Below are 19,585 nucleotides of genomic sequence, written 5' to 3'. Positions count from 1 at the left end.
GAGATTTTCTTATTTAAACAGGGATAGCAGGTACATTCTATGTGTCATACTTGATCATTTTGCGATATTGCCATATTTTTGCTGAAAGGATTTAGTAGAGAACATCCACGATAAAGTTCGCAACTTTCGGTGCAAAGAGAAATGCCCTGCCTCTACCGGAAGTCGCAGACGATGACGTCACATGTTTGATGGCTCCTCACATATTCACATTGATTTTAATGGGAGCCTCCAACAAAAAGTGCTATTCGGACCAAGAATACGACAATTTCCCCATTAATTTGAGCAAAGATGAAAGATTCATGTTTGAGGATATTGATGGCGACGGACTAGAAAAAAAAAAAAAACGCGATTGAATTGGGACGGATTCCGATGTTTTTAGACAGATTTACTAGGTTAATTCTGGGAAATCCCTTATCTTTCTATTGTGTTGCTAGTGTTTTAGTGAGTTGAATATTACCTGATAGTCGGAAGGGTGTCTCCACGGGTATCTTGACGCGCAGTGTTTCAGGGGAGTCGACGGCAGCTATGGACGGTACAAGCTCAGCTTTTCTCCGGTAAGAACTGACTTTTTAACCACAATTTTCTCACCGAAACCTGCTGGTTGACATGTGGTTGGGATCCATGTTCTCTTGACCGCGCTCTGATCCATAGGAAAGTTTCACCTCCAGGAATTTTAAACAAGGAATCACCATCATAAAGGCACGGCCTGGTGTAACCACCCGTGACAGATTCTAAGGCCATGCGCACTAGAGATGCGCGGTTTGCGGTCTCATCCGCGGAGTCCGCGGGTAAAACGCGGGTCAGGCGGTTGACACGACAAAAAAATAGATCTTAATTAGATTCGGGCGGGTGGCGGTTGAACCATCCGGAGACATTTGATATACATAGTTCTGGGATCGGTATCCTTTGCCATTCAAAGAGCCATTTAAGACCCGTGTAATAAAGCGAAGAAGTCAATAGGATACGCTATTATTCTCTTGAATGACTGCCGGCAGTCACCCAGATATTATACATTAGTGCGTGCTATGAAGCCATTGGCTTTGTCACTTTCTACATCATACACGATCTGCTTGTCAGTCCAGCATCATGTTATGTGTGACTTCCGCGGCAATAAGCACACGACCGCAAGGCATACTGGGTGACACAGAGTACACTAATGGTTATGATATAAACAATTTTAACACTCTTAGTAATATGCGCCATGCTTTGAAGCCACACCAATTAAGAACGACAAACACATTTCGGGAGAATATCCTCACAGTAACACAACATAAACGCAACACAACAAATACCCATAATCCTTTGTATTCATGACAATTCCTGACTATTTTATACACCGCCGTGCTTCGGTAAGGTGGGCGGGGTTGGGGGCGCGGGGGTGTAAAATATATTCAGGATGTGTCATGAATACAAAGGATTATGGGTATTAGTTGTGTTGCGTTTATGTTGTGTTACTGTGAGGATGTTCTCCCAAAATGTGTTTGTCAATCTTGTATTGTGTGGCTTCATAGCGTGGCGCATATTAGTAAGTGTTAAAGTTGTTTATATCACAACCATCAGTGTACTCTGTATCACCCAGTATGCCTTTCAATCTCATAAGTGATTGCGGAAGCTGCACACAACATGTTGCTGGACCAACAATCGGTTCGTACATGTTGTTGATGGTGTCTAAGTCAATGGCTCCACAGCACGCCCATATTCTTGTCATCAGGATGAACGCCAATGAAAAGTTGTGAGAACGTTAGCGGCTCCAATTGACTACATTACTCTGTGAAACAGTTTTAAATAGCCCTACGAGTGGTAAAGGTGGCCAACCTCTGATGTAATTCAGCGGGCGGATACGGTCCAGATAAAATGTTGGTTTGGGTGGACGGCGGGTGGATGATGACTTTGGTGACGCGGATGATATAATTGCCTATCCACGCATCTCTAATGCGCACACAAACACAGATACTTTAAAAAACGCCGCTAATCCACACAAGGGTAGTATCAAAACAGTCTTTGTCTACACCAAAACACATTTTGTCTAATCAGAAGCCAGGAAACGTAACCACAGCTGACTTGATGCCATTAAATTTGTGGTAATGTGATCATGTTAATTGTGACATACTTGAAATACAATGACATGTACTTCCTCTTTTGATCTTCCCATTTTTGGCTTCTAAATGTTGTTACATTGTTGGAATCTCATGCTAAATAATGCCAAATCATCAAATCATAAGATTCATGCGTTTTGGTGTTGGTGTGAGCTTGCATGCCGTTTTGGACGGTGTGTTTGCATTACTTTTTAACAGTGGCCATTTGTCATAGATTGACGGACGTGCTTACGTGGGCATTCTAAAATCTTCTCTCTGCCAGTCTCCTCCTCCTCTGCTGTTATTCTTTCTTTTTTCATGCCTTCCCGTCTGCTTTGATGTGTGTAAAATAAATACTTATGTGTATATTTCTCCATGACATTTTACATGGTATTTGTTTTCACCTTCTCAGTGGCCTAGTAGTTAGAGTGTCTGCTTTGAGTTCGGTAGGTTGTGAGTTCAAACCCCGGCCGAGTCATACCAAAGACTATAAAAATGGGACCCATCACATCCCTGCTTGGTGCCCAGCATCAAGGGTTGGAATTGGGGGTTGAATCACCAAAAATTATTCCCGGTTGCGGCACCGCTGCTGCCCACTGCTCCCCTCACCTCCCATAGGGTAGAACAGTTGGATGGGTCAAATGCAGAGGACAAATTTCACCATGCCAAGTGTGTGTGTGACAATCATTGGTACTTTAACTTTAACTTTCAACATGGACAAGAACAAAGTTCAACTGAGGATCTTGCCGGAAATTGGACTCGCCGCCTCTACTTGAGGCTGTAGTTCTCCTCTGGCAAGGGTAATGATCCTTCTGCAGGTTGAAATACAAACTTTTACTTCCATTATTTAGTCAAGTTTGGTCTTTACACTGCGCCGGAGCTGTGGATCTCACTACCAAAACCTATAAAAAAATGGGACCCATTGCCTCCCTGCTTGGCACTCAGTATCAAGGATTGGAATTGTTGGTTAAATCACCAAAAATGATTCCCAAGCGCGGCACCACTGCTGCCCACTTTTCCCCTCACTTCCCAGGGGGTGATCAAGGGGATGGGTCAAATACAGAGGACAAATTTCACCACACCTTCTGTGTGTGACAATTAATGGTACTTTAACTTGAACTTCAACTAAATATCTAATCCAGTGGTTCTTAACCTTGTTGGAAGTACCGAACCCCATCAGTTTCATATGCGCATTCACCGAACCCTTCTTTAGTGAATTTTTTTAATTTAATTTATTTTTTTCATATTCAAGAAAAAGTTATGTTTTTTTTACTGGTGCACAAAATGAACCATGCATGAACATCACCTTGTTCAAAAAACAAAACCAACACAGTTCATGAACTCACAACAAATTACACACCTTAAACACATTACCATGAATTGATTAACGTGGAACCCGATTTAAACAAGTTGGAAAACTTATTTGGGTGTTACCATTTAGTGGTCAATTGTATGAAATAGGCGCCAGCGCCCCCCCGCGACCCCGAAAGGGAATGAGCGGTAGAAAATGGATGGATGGATGTATGAAATATGGACTGTACTGTGTAAACTGTACTGTTTCATATAATGTATTCTCTTTCTTTGCAATCTGCTTCTAAAAGTTTCAAATCAATCAATCAAACAACCTGCAAATCAGATGGAAAATTAGAGGGAAAACTGTTTGGGGCTATCCATAATACGCTGATAGGGAGAACTTTTTATTTACACGATAAGTTGAATGTGTCTTTACCTCCATGGAGGAGGCTCCGCCGAACCCCTGAGGCTGACTCACCGAACCCCTAGGGTTCGATCGAACCCAGGTTGAGAACCACTGATCTAATCTCTATCGAGTTTGTTTTACTTCAAAGTAGTTTTGCCTTTTTTTTTTTTTGGTGGAAAAAGTTGTTTTCCTTACTTCAATGAACGCCTGCATTTATTTTATAAGTATCTTGAGAAATAATAACTTTATAGGGCCCTACAATAAAAGGATGTTACTGAAACCTACTGACTAGTCAGTATACAGTATCAGAAGCAACGCAATCTGTTTATTTCTCTCCAAAGAAAGAGGAAACAACGCCGTAAAACCTAACAAATCCAATTCCACTATGAAAATCCTTAGTCAAAGACAGCCTTACAATGAAGTGGATATTTAAAATCAGAAAACATCCTAAAGTATTTTTTAGTTGCTTGAGCATGTTATAAAGCGCATGGCATGACTCAGATGGTAGAGCGGCCGAGCAGAAACTTGAGGGTTCCTGGTTCCAATCCAGCTTCTGCCAGCCTCGTCACTGCCATTTTGTCCTTGGGCAAGACACTTCCCCCACTTTTCTCCCACATTGGTGTAAATGGAGCTTGAATGTTGAAAATGGATGTCTCAACATAAAGTGCTTTGAGTCAATACAGAAAAAGCGTTATATAAATCTAATTAATTTCACTTCACACACATACAGTACAGGCCATTGGTTTGGACACAGCTTCTCCTTATACAATGCATTTTCTTTATTTTCATGACTATTTACATTGTAGACTGTCAGTGAAGGCATCAAAACTATGAATGAACACATGGAGTTATGTACTTAACAAAAAAAAAGGTGAAATAACTGAAAACATGTTTTATGTTGTAGTTTCTTCAAAATAGCCACCCTTTACTCTGATTACTTTTTGCACACTCTTGGCATTTTTTCAATGAGCTTCAAGACGTAGTCACCTGAAATTATTTTCACTTCACAGCTGTGCTTGAAGCTCATCGAGAGAATGCAACATTATTAATGTTTTTATCCCTTATTTAACAACGGAACATAAACTTCATTTACTTACAAGTGGCATCCATCCATCCATTTTCTACCGCTTGTCTCTTTCCGGGTCGGGGCGGGGGGAGGTCGCGAAATTCCGCCGGAAGGCTTAGTACACCCTGGACAAGTCGCCATCTCATCTCAGTACTTACAGGTGTTGGTTTCATTTTGTTTGGCCTCAGACATTTAGTACAGGCCAAAAGTTTGGACACATCTCCTCTTCATTCAATGCATTTTCTTAATTTTCATGACTATTAACATTGTAGATTGTCACCGAAGGCATCGAAACTATGAAAGAACATGTGGAGTTATGTACTTAACAAAAAATGGTGAAATAACTGAAAACATGTTTTATATTCTAGTTTCTTCAAAATAGCCACCCTTTGCTCTGATTACTTTTTTTGCACACTCTTGGCATTCTCTCGATTGTCACGTGGGGGGGTTGCAGCTGACTGCGGGGTCCTTCTCCCGAAATGCAGAACGGACAACTCGTGAAGGTAGGAGTATAATTTATTGTCATAAATAATAGCTTAAATCAACAACAGGAAACAAGCAAAAGGAAAAGTGTGCCGTTCGCACGAGAAGCTAAAGAAACACAACTTAGCACTGGAATCATCAACTATGAAACGTACTATTTGTGGCATGAACAAACAAGACTTACGTGGACCAGGCATGAAGCGAACAATGACACCAGACTGACTGACTGGCAAAAGCAAACTTAAATAATGCCTCTGATTAGTGCTCGGGAAGCAGGTGAGCACTAACCAGAGACAGGTGAACCCAATGAGTAACCATGGCAACCAAAACAAACTCACAGGTGCACAAACAAGAACTGAAGGAGTCCAAAACTAACATTAAACACAAAAACATGATCGGGACCATGGATCATGACATCGATGAGCTTCAAGATTTAGTCACCTGAAATGGTTTTCACTTCACAGATGAAGGGAATTGAAGTGAATTATATTTATATAGCACTTTTCTCTCGTGACTCAAAGCGCTTTTACATAGTGAAACCCAATATCTAAGTTACATTTAAACCAGTGTGGGTGGCACTGGGAGCAGGTGGGTAAAGTGTCTTGCCCTCGGACACAACGGCAGTGACGAGGATGGCGGAAGCGGGGATCGTACGTAGAACCCTCAAGTTGCTGGCACGGCCACTCTACTGTTTGAAGTTGCCAAGAGTGTGAAAGAAGGATTATCAGAGCAAAGGGTGCCTATTTTGAAGAAGCTAGAATATGAAACATGTTTTCAGTTATTCATTCATATTTTTGATGCCTTCAGTGACAATCCATCCATCCATTCATCCATTTTCTACCGCTTGTCCCTTTTGGGATCACGGGGGGTGCAATTTACAATGTAAATAGTCATGAAAATAAAGAAAATGCATTGAATGAGGAAAAGGTGTGTCCAAACTTTTCGACCTGTAATGTATGCACGACGCTAAACAAAATGAAACCAACACTTGTAAGTAGACAATGTCCATATTCCAATGTTAAGTAAGGGATAAAAACATGAAAAATGTTGCACCTTTCTTATGACACAAACAAAAAAGTACTGTCAAAGTCTGACCAATATATAGTCGGCATGGCAAAGTTGGGAGAGTGGCCGTGCCAGCAATCTGAGGGTTACTGGTTGAATCCCAACCTTCTACCGTCCTAGTTACGTCCGTTGTCTCCTTGAGCAAGACACTTCACCCTTGCTCCTGATGGGTCTTGGTTAGCGCCTTGCATGTCAGCTCCTCCCATCTATGTGTGTAAATGTGTGTGTGAATGTGGAAATACTGTCAAAGCGCTTTGATTTCCTTAAAAAGGTAGAAAAGTGCTTTACAAGTACAACCCATTTTACCATTTTTTTTTGCCAAAACATCCGTTGTTGCCGTTTGGAGAGTAAAGCAGAGTTCATACTGAAGCATCTTTTCAGCCAGTTACCATTCTACTGACTAAGCACAACTGTGTCGTCATCAGACGGGAAGACAACATTTTTAAACTCTTTCCATCCATCGATTTTCTACCTTTGTTATGGTTAAACGGGGGAGGTGGCGGCACACAGACACCAGAGTGTTATAGTTCAATAATTTATCATACATATATATATATATATATATATATATATATATATATATATATATATATATATATATATATATATATATATATATATATATAGTCAATATATATATGTATAATAAGAATAATAATTACTAACAAATTAACTAAGGAAATTAAGATTAACAAAACTCAAGAGTGTGTATGGTGTAAGACTTTGTGTAGAATTTCACGGAAGTGTGTGTTACGTGTGTGTTACCAAAGTGTTGAATGAGATACAAGGAAGTCCAGGGTGCAGGCAGGTGATCAGGGGCGAGAGAGGGCAGTCAGAATCTAGGGGCGAGCGAGGAGTCGGGGAACGAAGGAGGCAGTCAGAGTAAGACGGAGATCCGGGGAAAAGTGAAATGCACAGCTCACTTTACAGTCGACGGAGGGTAGGTACACCATGAAAACTGAGTTCCCGCGCCGATCCTTGGTTCCACTGTTTTTTTATACAGCTTGCCCTCATCAATCCCAGGTGTGCAGATTGGTAATTGAGTGCAGGCTTGTCGCTGCGTGGGCGTGCTGCGCTCAGCTTGAGCGGGGGCGTGTGTGAGCGAGCAGTCAGATGAGAAACTGTGACACTCAGAAACAGGAGAGAAAAGCAGACTGGCCGGTGTGTGAGTTTGTTAAAAAAGTATGCTTTATAGCTTTTAGCCCAATAAAATCCAATTGTGGGCTACTTGTAACCTTATTAGACATATACAGGCAAATTTTTACACAGCCATGCTAAAATAATTTAATTTTAACAGCAAGTTAAAACAGTAGGCCTGGCACCAACATAATTAAAATAACTGCCTTTTTATATTATTATTATTATTATATGAACTGCTCTTATTTGCATCATATTTCTACTGTCATACCAGGCCTCAACTAAAAAACATTCCCCACATAGCTGAAAGGTTTTTTTTAGCAGTTTTAAAACTGATATATTTTTGTCAAGCTGCTGAAGTCCTGTGGCACCCTCTAGGCATGGTTCGCCTCACATAGAATAGTGGTTTGATTAGTGATTGTTCATTTGAATGTATTTCATTCCCTTCATGGACACACCAATCAATGTTCAGTGTTAGGGATGTGATGCAACAAACAAATACTGGGAGTCCATTCAGACGGTTCAATTATCCTAAATGCCTTTCCTCTCTTCATAAAGTCTTGAGCTACTGTGGGTAGATAAGCACCATACTACCTAAAATATACTACCTACCCTCTGTTAATGGCTACTTAATGGGCTTGTTGGAAAATAAATGTTTAGGTTTGCCAAAGAGGAATAAATGATTACATCCAATAAAGTATAAGGGCAGAAAGAGGGCTGGGTCTCTTTATCTGCAGCTTTTATAGCCAAAAATGTACTGTACCAAAACTGAGTTAAATGTGTGGGTTTACGCGATAACTTTCCCTGTCAGACCATCACACAGGTTTACTTGTCATTGTATTAGTCTGCATGATTTATTTCAGGTGCTTTGATGAATGGCTGAATGTTGAATAACCGAATGGCTCCGCGCTACAGTAAAAATAGTTCAATGTCAAAAGACAGCGAAAGAGAATATATTGTCAGCGGAATTGTTCCTTTAAAAAAAAAGCACTTCAAAGATCTTAGCATGAAAAGGCTGTCTCGCCATAACGAGCATGTATTATTTCTTCTCTTGGGGCGTAATCAGTGAATTCAGACCCTTAGGTCAAGAAATGGTAGTGACAGAATTACATTCTGCAGAAATTTTGACTCTGTCTTCGCCCGGGAAAGGGTGGAGTGCCATCTCCAGGTTGGGGAGGAGACCCTGCCCCAAGTGGAAGAGTTCAAGTACCTAGGAGTCTTGTTCACGAGTGAGGGAAGAGTGGATCGTGAGATCGACAGGCGGATCGGTGGGGCGTCTTAAGTGATGCGGACGCTGTGTCGATCCAAGGCCGCAGAACAGAGACACACGGCAGGCTTACACACACACACATGCATGCACAAAACATATACGCCACAAACATACCCCACCCCCCATCTAACACCTTTGGCGCGAATCCCGATGGACGGCTGGGCAGTGCCTGAAGGGCTGCAGCCTGCAAAGGTAGCCCCCACTCACTCCCCTCTGTTGCAAGTCTTGAGTTGTATGTTGTAATATGTACAGTGGGGCAAAAAAGTATTTAGTCAGCCACCAATTGTGCAAGTTCTCCCACTTAAAATGATGACAGAGGTCTGTAATTTTCATCATAGGTACACTTCAACTGTGAGAGACAGAATGTGAATACAAAATCCAGTAATTCATATTGTAAGAATTTTAAAGAATTTATTTGTAAATTATGGTGCAAAATAAGTATTTGGTCAACCATTCAAAGCTCTCACTGATGGAAGGAGGTTTTGGCTCAAAATGTCAAGATACATGGCCCCATTCATTCTTTCCTTAACGCGGATCAATCGTCCTGTCCCCTTAGCAGAAAAACAGCCCCAAAGCATGATGTTTCCACCCCCATGCTTCACAGTAGGTGTGGTGTTCTTGGGATGTAACTCAGTATTCTTCTTCCTCCAAACACAACAAGTTGAGTTTATACCAAAATAGATACAAGGATGATACAGCAGAGGATTGGGAGAATGTCATGCGGTCAGATGAAACCAAAATAGAACTTTTTGGTTTCACTTCTTGCAATGACAATAAAGACCTACCTACATACCTACCTACCTGCTACAGTGCTACCGACTTTTTCCACATAAAACTGCAAAAGCTGCAAGCATCCACTTGTAACTTGTTAGAAGTATCCTCTAATTCCGTGGTCCTCAACCTTTTTTTAGTAATGTACCATCCTGTGAACATTTTTTTTAATTGAAGTACCCCCTAATCAGAGCAAAGCATTTTTAATAAATCAGTTTCTGATTTATTAAAAACAGTGCAAAATATTGCTCATTTGTAGTGATCTTTTTTTAACTATTTAACATTTCTTCACAAAAAAAGAAATCTTTAACATCAATATTTATGGAACATGTCCACAAAATATCTAGCTGTCAACACTGAATATTGCATTGTTGCATTTCTTTTCACAGTTTATGAACTTCTATTCATATTTTGTTGAAGTATTATTCAATAAATATATTTATAAAAGACTTTTGAATTGTTGTTATTTTTAGAATATTTTAAAAAAATCTCACGTACCCCTTGGCATACCTTCAAGTACCCCCAGGGGTATGCGTACCCCCATTTGAGAACCACTGCTCTAAATCAGCGATTCTCATCTTGTGGTACGCTAAAGAATGACTTAATTAATTATTCAAACACAGTGTTACCGTTCAAACTGTGTGTAATGCTATAAAGCCCCAAAAAATGTAACATACTTAAACCTCTGTCTTGTTTATAATTAATATTTTCACTACGCTACTGTATTTTATCGTTGGTCATTATCCTCGAATGGTGATACTTTGAGAGCAAAGTTTTTCTGAGGTGGTACATGATGAAAAAGGATTGAGAACCACTGCTCTAATTTAAAGAACTTGACTGAATTTAGCTTTAAAGGGCGTTTGCCCAGTTTCTGAGGCCCAAACTGACTCCTTCCTCTTGAATAGTGTCAATCTGTGTGCTGAGGACGCCGAGCTCAGCACAACCTGTGAACAAAGTCAGCCCACAGAAAACTTTGTTTGGTCTTAATCCCCCGCAGCCGGCCGCTCATCATGTCGACTCTGGAGCGTACTTCAAAGGCCCAAACACGATGGCTTTCTCACAAGGTCTTTGGATGACACCTTGAAAACTTTGCCATTGGCTTCTTCTTTACAATGCGATCTAGTTTGTTCCAGCCAAGGGGATTATACCCAGCACATTGGGATTGTTTTTCTTCCCTGTTTGTGAGGTTATCCACATTCTTGCCGTTATGCAATATGAGCTCTGAGAGTCCAAGACGGCTGGTGAAAGTGTCCTCTCGTTTGGTAACCTGACCCAGGTCAGAGTAGTTAATGGGTTAGATTGCAAGCTTCTCTGGTTTCAGACACGCTCTGAGGTTTGTTGCCCGCACAGAACAACCTCACTCAATTTAGCCACGCTCTCCAGAAGCCCACGTCCTCACGTTCGTGTCCTCTGCGTTCGCCCGCAGCTCATCAGCTGTGACTCCTGAACGACGGTTAACTGCTGTCAAAGTGAGAGACATCTAGGCAAAGTTGGATAATGGGCTTTGCTCCGTGTGTGCAGAGGCTTCTAACTGCAAGCTGCAGATGCTTTCAAACTTCAAATGGTAACATTTGGTGAGCGCATAAGCAGCAGAAAAGTTGATTTGGTTTTCTTTCTAACTCCATAGAAATCACTCACAAGTTTATGAAAGCTGCAAATGTGGAGGTTTGGAAATTAAACCAAAGGGCTACTGTTGACTGTTGGGGATTCCACTACATCTTAAAATAAATTAAAAACAAATCCATCCATCCATCCATCCATTTTCTACCGCTTATTCCCTTTCAGGGTTGCGGGGGGCGCTGGCGCCTATCTCAGCTACAATCAGGCGGAAGGCGGGGTACACCCTGGAACAGTCGCCACCTCATCGCAGGGCCAACACAGATAGACAGACAACATTCACACGTTAAGCTAAAATGCTTAACTATTTTCCTGGCAGCTCACTCTCACTACATTTCTTTACAAATCCCTGGCTATACCATTGTAGCACAATACATTATGGAATCAAACATGTTTCTTTTTTGAGCCTTGATCATCAGTTTACAACTTCCCCTCAATGACCCCTAAGCCCTCTTTCACAGGAGCTGTAAGAGCTGCCTTTTTTCTCCATATCACTGTTCTTTGTAAAGGGCACCGACAAGAAATAAGCAGAGTAAACCCAGCAATTGCATGATGTCTCATGGTAGTATCCCAGCTGAGTATTAACGCCAGAGACTTGTCCCGCTCTGCTGTGTTGAACGCAACTGTCGACGTCCGAAATGACTCTGTGTTTGACACCCTAAAGCACAAAGTTAAGATACAAATATTTTTCGGACTATAAGGCGCATTTGAAATAATTTTATTTTCTCAAAACTTGACAGTGCACCTTATAACCCTGTGCGCTTAATTTGTGGAATAATGTTGGTTGTCCTAACTGACCTTGAAGCTATTTTATTTGGTCCATGGTGAAATGATAAGTATGACCAGTCACACATAAGAGATACATGGAGACTGCAATATGACTCCAGTAGACATATGTTATATGTTCCATTGAAAATACAGAACATTACACACTGCATTAAAAATCTGTCAAATAGATTTAGTACGACTTTGGTAAGCTATGAAGCCGCACCACTTGATGGATTGTACTGTGCTTCAACATACGAGTATTATCATGGTGTGTGTATAAAATAAGACATATTTTCCGGCGTTTTATTTCGCAATATTATGCAAAGCAACTTTTTTTACCCTCTGGTACCTGCTGATCTGTATTTGGGATCTGCATAAGTTTGTATTCCGTTTGCAGTCTTCTTTTTCTCAATCTTCTTGTTATGGGACATTCATCCTCCACTGTTGCCATTTCTAAAATAAAGTAGTGTAAAGTTCTTACTTATATCTGTCAGTACACTCGCCATTAAAGCGCTAAAACTTACCGGTCTAGTGAGTTTACATTACCGTTTTTTTCAGAGTTTAAGTCTCTCCGGAGTATAAGTTGCAACTGCTGAAAATGCATAATAAAGAAGGGAAAAAACATATATAAGCTGCACTGGAGTATAAGTCGCATTTTTTGGGGAAATGTATCTGATAAAACCCAACACCAAGAATAGACAATTTAAAAAAAATAAAGAATAGTAAAAAAACAGGCTGAATAAGTGTGCATTCAGTTTGCATTCACACTAAAACCTCCATTTACAAACCCCTCTTTTCAGTTTATAAGCCTTTAGATCGCTCCAAATACAAACCCCGTTTCCATATGAGTTGGGAAATTGTGTTAGATCTAAATAGAAACAGAATACAATGGTTTGCAAATCATTTTCAACCCATATTCAATTGAATGCACTACTAAGACAACATATTTGATGTTCGAACTCATAAACTAGATTTTTTTTTGCAAATAATAATTAACTTAGAATTTAATGGCTGCAACACGTGCCAAGTAGTTGGGAAAGGGCATGTTCACCACTGTGTTACATCACCTTTTCTTTTAACAACACTCAATAAACGTTTGGGAACTGAGGAAACTAATTGTTGAAGCTTTGAAAGTGGAATTATTTCCCATTCTTGTTTTATGTAGAGCTTTAGTCATTCAACAGTCCAGGGTCTCCGCTGTCGTATTTTACGCTTCATAATGCGCCACACATTTTCGATGGGAGACAGGTCTGGACCGCAGGCGGGCCAGGAAAGTACCCGCACTCTTTTATTACGAAATCACGCTGTCGTACCATGTGGCTTGGCGTGGTCTTGCTGAAATAGGCAGAGGGGTCCATGATAACGTTGCTTGGATGACAACATATGTTGCTCCAAAACCTGTATGGACCATTCAGCATTAATGGTGCCTTCACAGATGTGTAAGTTACCCATGCCTTGGGAACTAATACACCCCCATACCATCAGAGATGCTGGCTTTTGAACTTTGCGCCTATAACAATCCGGATGGTTATTTTCCTCTTTGTTCCGGAGGACATCATGTCCACAGTTTCCAAATATAATTTGAAATGTGAACTCGTCAGACCACAGAACACTTTTCCACTTTGCATCAGTCTATCTTAGATGAGCGAAGCCGGCGCCGTTCCTCGGTGTTGTTGATAGAGAGCATTCGCTTTGCACAGCAGAGTTTTAACTTGCACTTACAGATGTAGCGACCAACTGTAGTTACTGACAGTGGTTTTCTGAAGTGTTCCTGAGCCCATGTGGTGATATCCTTTTTTCACTGATGTCGGTTTTTGATGCAGTACCGCCTGAGGGATCAAAGGTCCGTAATATCATCGCTTACTTGCTGTGATTTCTCCAGATTCTCTGAATCATTTGATAATTTTACGGACCGTAGATGGTAAAATCCCTAAATTCTTTGCATTGGCTCGTTAAGAAATGTTGTTCTAAAATTGTTTGACAATTTGCTTACAAATTGGTGACCGTCACCCCATCCTTGTTTGTGAATTATTTAGCATTTCATGGAAGCTGCTTTTATACCCAATCATGGCACCCACCTGTTCCCAATTAGCCTGCACACCTGTGGGATGTTCCAAATAGGTGTTTGATAAGCATTCCTCAACTTTATCAGTATTTATTGCCACCTTTCCCAACTTCTTTGTCACGTGTTGCTGGCATCAAATTCTAAAGTTAATGATCATTTGCAAAAAAAAAAAAATGTTTATGAGTTTGAACATCAAATATGTTGTCTTTGTAGCATATTCAACTGAATATGGGTTGAAAATGATTTGCAAATCATTGTATTCCGTTTATATTTACATCTAACACATTTTCCCAACTCATATGGAAATGGGGTTTGTACATGCACATATAAATACTGGTGCAGACTTGGCCTTAATGTTTGCATGGCTACTGCTCAACCTTCAGGATTCTAAGCCATGCCAGATCTGAGGCCATGCATGGACATATTTTTTTCCCAGTCAATACGAGCATGAGCTTCTTGCCTCCGCGGCTGCAGCAGTCATAGCGGCCGAGCGCGATGCTTCACGGCCCCCTGTTGTTCAGGCCTGTCTTCATCCGTGAAGAGAGTGATCACCTTCCTGCTGTGTGCCTGGAAAAACAGGCTTGTGTGACGAGCGTAGAATGGGCATTCAATGAGCTTCCTTGTTGGCTGATCACACCCCTGGCAAAGAGAACATACAAGGAGGCTTAACGTTAGCCCCTAAGCTTGCCAGGAATCAATAGTGGAATATTCACCAAATAGGCTGCAGTCACCTCAAAGTGGGGTTTTATATGGAGCAATAGAGCGGGTGCTGATGGAGACACATAAGGCCACACCAATCACTTAAATCAGCTCTCCACTCTCCCAAGAACAATTAGGTTTGTGAGACAGCCTACAACCTGCGCTCAGGGCCAATTGCTTCCCACATAAAAAATTGCTGTTTATTTAACATTGAAGGATTAGCTCTTTGCTTGCAGTTTGTGGGATTATTGAGTGCCTCTAAACACGGCCGTCACTCCTGTAATGTGGGGAATGCACCTGTTTTAACCGCTCCCTAAGGCCTCACTTGGTCATGTCATCGGACTATTTACTTGAGCCCGCATGAAGCAGCAATTTTCAAGAGTGTCAATATTACGATACAGTTGGGAGCGCCGAGTGTGCGATTACAAGAGATGAATGCTGCCTCACTCAGGTGTTGTCTGCTCAATTACGCCAATGAAATACAATTAGAGTGTTTAGCAAAGTTGTAAAAGGGAGCGCCTGACAATCTGCGTGCATTTTTGCCAATAATGGGTCGTATATCGTTGCATCCTCTTTGCTGACTTCGACATTTGAACAACTTGCCAATCTGGTTTGCTTTTTTTGCACTTTACTTTTGTCTCTTAGCTCGCACTACATCACTATCTCGGGCAGCACAGTGGAGCAGGGGTTAGTGCATGTGCCTCACAATACGAAGGTCCTGAGTTCAATCCCGGGCTCGGGATCTTTCTGTGTGGAGTTTGCATGTCCTCCCCGTGACTGCTTGGGTTCCCTCCGGGTACTCCGACTTCCTCCCACCACCAAAGACATGCACCTGGGGATAGATTGATTGGCAACACTAAAATTGGCCCTAGTGCGTGAATTTGAGTGTGAATGTTGTCTGTCTATCTGTGTTGGCCCTGTGATCAGGTCCGGCCCGTGGCATAGGCCGTATAAGCCAGTGGTTCTCAACCTTTTTTCAGTGATGTACCCCCTGTGAGCATTGTTTTTTATTCAAGTACCCCCTAATCAGAGCAAAGTATTTTTGGTTGAAAAAAAGAGATAATAAAGTAAAATACAGCACTATGTCATCAGTTTCTGATTTTTGAAATTATATAAAAGTGCAAAATATTGTTTATTTGTAATGGTCTTTCTTGAACTATTTGGAAAAAAATATATAAAAATAACTAAAAACTTGTTGAAAAGTAAACAAGTGATTCAACTATAAATAAAGATTTCTACACATAGACGTAATCACCAACTTAAAGTGCCCTCTTTGGGGATTGTAATAGAGATCCATCTTGATTCATGAACTTAATTCTAAACATTTCTTCACAAAAAAAGAAATCTTTAACATCAATATTTATGGAACATGTCCACAAAGAATCTAGCTGTCTACACTGAATATTGCATTGTTGCATTTTTTTTCACAGGTAATGAACTTACATTCATATTTTGTTGAAGTATTATTCAATGAATATATTTATAAAGGGTTTTTGAATTGTTGCTATTTTTAGAATATTTAAAAAAAAATCTCACGTACCCCTTGGCATACCTTCAAGTTCCCCCAGGGGTACGCGCACCCCCATTTGAGAACCACTGGTATAGGCAAATGCTAAGGGCGCCGTCCATCAGGGGGCGCCACGCCAGTGCCACAAATGTTGGAGGGGGGGAAGTTGGTACAATTATTTCTAACTACAAAAAATAATCCCACGTTAATTAAAATGCAAAGTAAAGCCTATTTAATAGAAATATTATTTGTTGCAACATTACGCCCCCCCTCCCCCCCTCACACGGTGCGTCCCCTCCCTTCCCGTATCATGACTCTTTTTGGACGTGACCACATCAAAAATCAACACAAGATGTCAAAACGGCCAACACTGTCAAGTGCCCGGGGAAGAAAAAAGAGAAAAGAAAAGGAGAAATGAGAAAAAGACAGAGGGAGGTAACGTTAGCCTACATTAAATTATTTGTCTGTTACAGAATGTGCTGGTAACCTGGCTTTTTAGCATTAAGCTAATGTTACATGATTCGGCAATTGCTAATCAATAAATAGCTAGTTCTGTTTTAACGTCGGGTTAATATTGCGGAGGGGGCTAAATTGTTATGGAAAATAATAATATAACGACAGTTTGCTGCTGGAAAGACTAGGAGAGTAAGGCTGTAGCAGGTGATGTGAGGTTGATGAGGGGGTGGTGTACAGTCATTTGTAAGTCATTCTAGTTAATGCAATATTAAAAAGCACCAATACAGAACTTTGTAGGATCCCCTTTTCTGTAATATAATTGTTAAAGTCATACTGGTTTGATATCTTGTTTTGTGCAGTGCCTTATTTATATTGTATTTTTAATTCATTTTATGCAACTTGTTGACACATTTTATTTTGTGTTTATGTATATAAAAATATTGTATTTCATATATTACTTTTTTTTAATGTTTTGTATTAATTTATTCATTCATATATTTTTTTTTATCTTGTTAACTATTCTGATTGTTAATTTGCTTTCTTTAAGTAAAAAAAAGGTCAAAGACAAAGCTATTCGGTTTCTTGTGAGTATATACACTTCACTTGCGATGTGGGGGGGCGCCACCTAAAATCTTGCCTAGGGCGCCAGATTGGTTAGGTGGCGACTTGTCCAGGGTGTACCACACCTTCCGCCCGAATGCAGTTGAGATGGGCTCCAGCACCCCCTGTGACCCCGAAAGGGACAGGTGGTAGAAAATGGATGGATGGATATATCACTATCTCACATGTAGTTTGTTTAAGTTACAGCACCTTTGCAAAGGAGACAAAAGTATCGGAACACTTACAGGAACTAAAAATGGGGGAATATGGGCTGGGGCAGTAGGCGGGGACACAAATGGCCTGTGCACACAGGGCGTGGCTTGAAGGCGGCTGGGTTTAATTACATGCATGTTTTAAAGTAAGATGAATACAAAAGACATTGTTGAATAATTTGTTTTTGTATGAAATATCAATAATAACAGAAATAAGTACAAAACCAGTGATTTTGACACGTGTAAATCGTAAAAAAAACCAGAATACGATGACTTGCAAATCTTTTTCAACTTATATTCAATTAGATACACTGCAAAGACAAGATATTTAATGTTCATACTAAGAAACTCACTTTTATTTTTTGGCAAATAATCATTAACTTGGAATTCAATGGCAGCAACACATTGCAAAAAAGTTGGCACAAGGGCATTTTTACCACTGTGTTACACTCAGTAAATGTTTGGGAACTGAGGAGAACAATTTTTGAAGCTTTTCAGGTGGAATTATTTCCCATTCTAGCTTGATGTACAGCTTAAGATGTTAGACAGTCCGGGTTGTCCGTTGTGGTATTTTAGGCTTCATATTGCGCCACACATTTTCAATAGGAGACAGGTCTGGACTACAGGCAGGCCAGTGTAGTACCCGTACTCTCTTACTACAAAGCCATGCTGTTATAAAAAATGCAAAATGTGGCTTGGCATTGTCTTGCTGAAATAAGCAGGGGTGTCCATGAAAAAGACATGTGATGCTCCAAAACGTCCAGTTTCCAAAAACTATTTGAAATGTGGACTCATCAGACCACAGGACACTTTTCCACTTTGCATCAGTCCATCTAAGATGAGCTCGGGCAGCGTTTCTGGGTGTTATTTGTAAAATGGCTTTCACTTTGCATAGTAGAGTTTTAATTTGAACTTACAGATGTGGCGGCCAACTGTAGTTACTGACAGTGGTTTTCTGAAGTGTTGTTGAGCTCATGTGGTGATATCGTTTACATACTGATGTTGGTTTTTGATGCCCGTAACCTTTGACCCTGAGGAATCTAAAGGTCACGAGCATTCAGTGTTGGTTTTCGGCCTTGCCGCTTACATGCAGTGATTTCTCCAGATTCTCTGAACTTTTTGATGATTTTATGGACTGTAGATGGTGAAATCCCTAAAGGCCTTTCAATAGCTTGTTAAGAAATGTTCTTCTTAAACTGTTAGAAAATTTGGTCATGAATTTGTTCACAAAGTGGTGAGACCCTCGCCCCATCTTTGTTTGAGAATGACTGAGCATTTCATGGAAGCTGCTCTTATACCCAATCATGGCACCCACCTGTTCCCAATTAGCCTGTTCACCTGTGGGATGTTCCAAATAAGTGTTTGATGAGCATTCCTTAACTTTATCAGTCTTTTTTGCCACCTGTGCCAGCTTTTTTGAAACATGTTACAAGCATAAAATTCCTAATGAGCTATCCATCCATCCTTTTTCTACCGTTTATTCCCTTTTGGGAGCTAATATTTGCAAAAAATAAAAAGGTTTACCAGTTCAAGCATTAAGTATCTTGTCTTTATAGTCTATTCAATTGAATATAGGTTGAAAAGGATTTGCAAATCATTGTATTCTGTTTTTATTTACCATTTAAACAATGTGTCAACTTCACTTTTGGATTTTGTAAATTACTTTACTTTGGTTGATCAAGATTGCATTTTGATGTAGTTTGTTTACCTTATGTCCTGACTAGGAACCGTTACTGCTGGAACAAATGACTGATACTTAAGCCATTGCGCTACCAAGAATCACTAACACTTCAACTGCAATTTCTGTTCTTAATCCCTTGGCGCAAGTCTTTTTCAACAACATAACTGCCTTTCATTGGAGCACTAGACTCCTCTTGATCGGATTTATTTTATTTATTTACTTCCATAATGTATTGTGCTACAATGGTATAGACAGGGATAAATTATCTAGCATTTGAACCCTGATTGGTCAGCTGCTGTGTGCTGTCAATCGTTTCCACTTTGGAAAGAAACTGCAAAAACCCCATCAGTGAGCTTGTGGGCGGTCTAAAGGGACAAATTTCAGCCTGAGCGGCTGTTTTCCAGCTGGTTCTAG

The 19,585-nt window shown here is 40.5% G+C and overlaps 1 protein-coding gene across 3 annotated transcripts in view; it reads left to right on the top strand.

Annotated features, from left to right (window-relative positions):
* megf11 (multiple EGF-like-domains 11) overlaps positions 1-19,585 on the top strand; it is a 510,687-nt gene that overhangs the window by 336,239 nt on the left and 154,863 nt on the right. The gene's annotated exons all lie outside the window — the stretch shown is intronic.

The sequence above is a fragment of the Nerophis ophidion genome, linkage group LG12, assembly GCF_033978795.1.
Source record: "Nerophis ophidion isolate RoL-2023_Sa linkage group LG12, RoL_Noph_v1.0, whole genome shotgun sequence".
Taxonomy (NCBI): Eukaryota; Metazoa; Chordata; class Actinopteri; order Syngnathiformes; family Syngnathidae; genus Nerophis; species Nerophis ophidion.
Note: the sequence above shows the minus strand (reverse complement) of the source record. Positions and strands in the feature narration are given on the sequence as shown.